The sequence below is a fragment of the Mycetomoellerius zeteki genome, unplaced genomic scaffold (assembly GCF_001594055.1).
Source record: "Mycetomoellerius zeteki isolate Tzet28-1 unplaced genomic scaffold, Tzet1.0 scaffold267, whole genome shotgun sequence".
Lineage (NCBI taxonomy): Eukaryota > Metazoa > Arthropoda > Insecta > Hymenoptera > Formicidae > Mycetomoellerius > Mycetomoellerius zeteki.
In genome coordinates, this window is record NW_017257246.1 from 598,672 (window position 1) to 604,753 (window position 6,082).

Here is a 6,082-nt window from a genome sequence, read left to right on the forward strand (position 1 = left end):
TATACATGATATTTCATATAACCTTTCTATAGACATACTGCAGATTATCTATAGTATATAACCTAGTTGCGTGTTGATACCTTTTATAGACCGTAATTGTACTATAAGCATACTACGGGACATTTTTAGTATGTACCAGTAACTAAAGTACGTGAGACATAGGAACTATCTCAGTGTGTACTATAATACGTCACAGTACATATTTCAAACGTTCTGAGAATGAACACAATATACTTTTTCGATATCCCGCGGAACCTGCTCAGAATCAACATGTGCTGTTAGGGATATTTTTCTTGCTTATTCAATTTAGTTTATATCGCTTATAGGTATATGTATGAAGATAAAAGTATTTTTTTCATAAAATCCAATGTTAAGTCCGTTTTTAAAAATCTGAATTATTGCGTTCTTTATTAGTAGTGTCACATTATGAACAATTTCGTTCAGAAAGAATTAAAATTTAAAAATTTAACATTTGCAAAAAATATTTTTGTTAAGATCAATTTGTAAAATTTTGTAAATAAAAAATAAAGAAATTATTGCTTAATATTTTCCTCTCCACTTTCTACCATTATTAATTTTATAAAGAAGGTAAATGTAAAATATACGATAAATAGGTAGTAAATGTAAAATTTCTGTAATAATAATCAAAGATGTTCTTCACCTTTTTTCAATGAGAATTTTTAAAAGTAAGATATTAAAATATAAAACGTTATTGTTATATCTACTATACGTCCGGAGAAAAATTATAATAAATGATTTAAAGATGAGAAGTGTTTTTCGTTTCTTGAAAATTTTATTTTTTATATTTGTTTGATTTTTGTGAAAAACTCTTTATACAGGGTGTTTCAGAAGTTGGCCAAACTTTAAAAGCATATTTCACTCATTGTAAGGATGAAAAAAAGTCATACATGGGTTCGGAAACACTTCCTTTCCTAGTTATAAACATTTCTTATTTGTTTGTACGTATTTACGTCGGACGACATGCTTCGCTTCGACGTTTCATAAATTGTACTCTATTCACCTTTTAAAGTAAATAAAAAGTTATTAGATAGGTCTGTATGGAATTGGAATCAGTCTTTATTTAAGCATTTAAAAGTGAAGATAGTATTCATCAACATGGCAGCTTATTCTAACATCGAATTGGCAGATATCTACTACATAAATGGAAACTGCAAAGAAGCTCAACGTCTCTATCAACAAATCTTTTCTCAAAGACGATCATTTCCAGCAATTTCTGTAATGAAAATATAGATATAAGTAAATAAAGAATGTTTATAACTTGGAAAGGATGCGTTTACGAACCCATGTTTATATGATTTTTTTCATCCTTACAATGAATAGAATATGTTCTTAAAGTTTGGTCAACTATTTCTGAAACACACTGTGTATATAAATACTTTGTGTATGTTACTTGAAGAATATTTGACATCTGATAAAAAATATATGATTAACAGACAAGCTTCTCGTGAATTAAAATTGCAATATCACAATATGAGTCAAAAATCATAATGCAGAATAAATATTTGTATAATAAACGAGACTTATACGCGTGACAACGTTTTCCATGTGACTAATTTAAACGTCGTTTAAAATTAGCATTAAGTGCCTATCAGATATCATTCCTTTAATCGAATGAACTTTATATGCATTAAATTATATATCAGATATTATAAAATTATTATAAGAAAAATTCTCGAATTGAAAAACTGACGGTAAATCAACCAGACAATATCATTAATATCCAATCTTTCTCTTGGATGCTACATTCGACGTTCTACGTGCACGAGATAAGATGCAGATCATTAATGCTCGTTCACTAATGCAAATAGCAAAGCGCGTACGGGGATTAACGTTGGAAATAGATTGAGAGTTATTGACGAGATTCGTCGAATCGTTTGTAAATTATTCATCGGCAGGTGCGACAGACGCGCGATATCATTTGATTTATTCGCAATGCCACGGGAATTAAGTGCTAATTAAGTTTTTGTCGCATTCGCATAACTGACAAGTGCATTGTGATTGGTCGAGCAAATATTATTAATCAAGAACGGTTTATCTGTCCGGTAAATTCTTCTTACAACGATGAAAAGTCTAATGAATATTTTATAAATTTTATTATTAACAGGGGTTATAAAAACTATTTAAATAACTATACCGCTCGATTATTACTGTATTTTTCGTCAATGACTGACATTCATAACAATAACTATAGTAGAATCTTTTTAAATTTGATTCATCTAATTGATATTTCTCTAAACGTACTTTCATAGACACTACAAATGTCGTACCCATTTTATATTGTAAAAAGGTATATTAAAATAAACAATGTAATAAACGCTCGAACAATTTGCAAAGCAATCAATTTTCTTAGTAATGACCAAAACGAGCAAACAAGGTGTTAAGAGATTACAATTTAATTAATTAATAAATGAATAATATAATTCCATAAACATTTTAACTCACAGAGTCTTCTTTGTATGGTATAAACACAAATAAACATAATATTAAAATTCTAGTCATACATGTCGATATGGGATAATTTCTATGTCGTCAGTCTTCTTCCGATTAAAATATAATGATTAATTTTGTCAACAACCATGTCCAACATAACAGTACATTGATTTAAAACGGGATCTTCGTCAGATGGCGAGAATATTTTTAGTCCTTTGTGTAAAATATGAATCAATTTGTAAAAGTGCTCTGAAGAGAAATATAAAAACTCCGAATAATAAAAGTTAATTAATAAAAGATGATTTAATTAAAATAATAGATCAAACTTACGTAACATAGTGTAATGTAATTAATCTTCAAACATGAAGATATATCAGTGATTAGTTTTTATAATAACTGACGACAGTTTCAATGAGACAACAGTTCAAGAGTAACTGATAATCAGTTGTGTGTCATATTAAACACAAAGAACTTTAACAATAAACATGATCTTAATTGGTTAAAATTCGACATAAAGAAAGAGAACGCTATTGGTTAAGTGACAATTCATTTAGTATATCAAAATATGTTCCATCCAATAACTCAGTATCTTGCATGCAATTGATGCTACATTTTTGTTCTTTAATATGAATCTCTGTGATTAATCTTTTTTTATAATTATGTTCAAAATCTAATATTTTGACATTCTGCCAGTCAAAGGTGTGGTTAGTTTTAATAATATGTTCAGAAATAACTGTGTGCTTGGGGGGATGTAGTTTAATGTTATTTATATGTTCCTTAATTCTAATTCTCAATTGTCTTTTCATTTGCCCAACAATATGTAATATCACAATCTCTACATAAGATTTTGTAAACTACGTGACTGTTATGAAAGAATGCAGTTTTTTTATGTTTTTGAACTTTTACAAATTTGTTTAATTTGTTCAGTGTGCGAAAACCTATTATAGTAACGGACTTATTAATGAAAAATTATATTAAATTATATAAATAATATGTGTAAAAGCTACACAATTTTAGTGGAAATATGGAAAATTGTAATTTTATAAAAATTAGTATTTTTATTTCTAATTGTAAAAATATATACCTTTATATTAGACGGAAAATTATAATAACAATAGTACATATACATATTTTATCATTTTTATGTATATATACAAATTTTTGTAATAAATATTATATAACATAATATATAACATAATAGTAATATTATACATATAATATTTGCATATACCATATGTATATTCGTATATTTTGTATATCAATAAAACACATTGTTAAATTTATAATGTTAATTTATATCCATGAATATGAACTATTCTTAATCATTTCTATAGATCGCCACTACTGTTACTCAATATGACGTTATTTTTAAAACAATGGAGTTAAACAATTTAACTGAACAAAATGTATTGAATTTGACTCAAATTTAGTTTGTAATTTACTAATTGTAAGTACACACACACGTGCCCGGGAAAAAAATGTTTTATATATAATATAATTATATAAAATCATATAAGATTATATAAAATTATATATAATTATATATAAAATTATATATAAAATTAATATAAGATATGTCTATATACATATATAACATTTTTTCCCGGGCGTTGATATGGTATTTACTTTGAAACTAATCATAAAAACGAATTGATTTACATTTTAACACATATAAAAATAACAAAATGTTATATAAGTCAGAGAATTGATTATCATTGCTTCTTTGATATTTATAACACAGTGTAATTTGTAGAAAAAATTGTACGTGAAATTCGTTGGTAATATTACATATAAATATGTCTGTAAGTTTAACTTTAATTGTAAATTTACTTTTACAAATTGTTTAATTATATAAAAGGTAATAACTTTATTTATAGATAAGTTGTAACTTTACTTACGTGTGTAAATAGATATCTCTAACAGTGGATCTCAAAGTTACCTATTATATAGTAATTGTTGTAATCTTACATGTAATTTTTTACAGAGCATATTATAATGAGTGGCTCTGCTCGTATTCTCGATCTCGTGTGAGAGTTGTTCCGTAATTTTGAGATTCTACTTTTATCGTCCTATAGAATCAAAATTAAAGAGATTTTATTGTATAGATACAGCATATAATCACCTCTGGAATGATTTAATCATTGTAATTCTTATTAAAGTAATTGAAAAGACGCCCTTCAATCAATAATATTGTAGACATTGCAGCAATTTTACATTGCCACAACATTAATAAAATCCGCTATTGAAGCTGTGGTAAGTGGTAATTAATTAAAAGTGAGTTAAATGCAAAACGAGCAAGTGATAACATAGAAGTGAAGATCGATTTTTCCACAGATGACAAAAAAGAATGTACTGCATGCGTTACCATAAGTCAATGTGCTATAACATATACTTTCTGTCATATATACTTCTGTCACATATACTTCTGCAAATAATTCATATAGTATGAGCAAATTCGTGTTAATAATTTCGTCAGAATTGTAATTTTAATTCTGTGTGATTCTACGTATGAAAAAAAACACATGGTTCTCTTTTTATAACAATTACAACACTTGCACTGATCGAGATTGTCATTTCGTAACATGATTTATCTGCAGAATAATTAATATTCCAACATTATTGCAGTATAATCCAACATTATCTCTCGGAAAGTCTGCTCCTAGATAAATGTAAATTCTTTGACACCGAATTTGTAGTGATTCGTTACTTGTACGTGATTTGATTTATGGTAGTCTTTCAAAAGCCACGTGTCGCCTGCAGTTAAGCTCGACGGATCATGCACGTGTACGTAAAGATAAAATAGATTGTAATTTGTTACCCACGCGAAGTGTATCATAAGGCAAACAGTGAATATAACGACTTTTGTGCAAAGGAATTTGGAATTTCACGTCACATATCGTATACTGAAATAATTTACATATTAACACTTTTTTGTTCACATTAGTTCACATGAAGTTAGCGACGCACAATTCGTTCTCTTGTAGGGCTGGTTTATCTATGCGATGGTCACTTTATCTCGTTTTCACGACGGTTTGGATAAAAGTTGCGGTAATTCACGCATTTTTATTGTTAATATTTAATTGACGCGGATAAGCTCGTAAAAGTATATACAGTCGGTTATCATTGGCTTTGTTTAGTGAATCATGATAATACAAAGGACATCAGAGCGATGTACGGAACATATATAACGTTATGCCGATTTTGGCATTATTCTTGCGATGGCACTCGGGAAAGGTGAATCCATAATGAGAGAGGAATTTGATAATGATGCAATTCAGAGCAGAAAGACACCGACGAAAATAAAACGTACGTAAGATGTGATTTGTGACACTTTGTTATTAGTTTCTCCTATTTGTATACAGAAAGAACAATTGAGAGAATTGGCAAAATAAAGGCACAATTCTACTTAGGCCCTTTTCCCCCTTTTTTGAGGAAGATTAGCGCAAATAAACAAGGAATTGATGTTGCTTACATTAATAAAATATGAATGTGTTTCGATTGTTCTGTGGTAATGAGAATGATAGAGATTTTTACCAGAGAGGTAAACCTTCGGATGAACTGCATATTCGAAATCATACAAACGACCACGTGTTTTTGATGTATTTTTGGCTCCTGAAAACGAATATGGCAG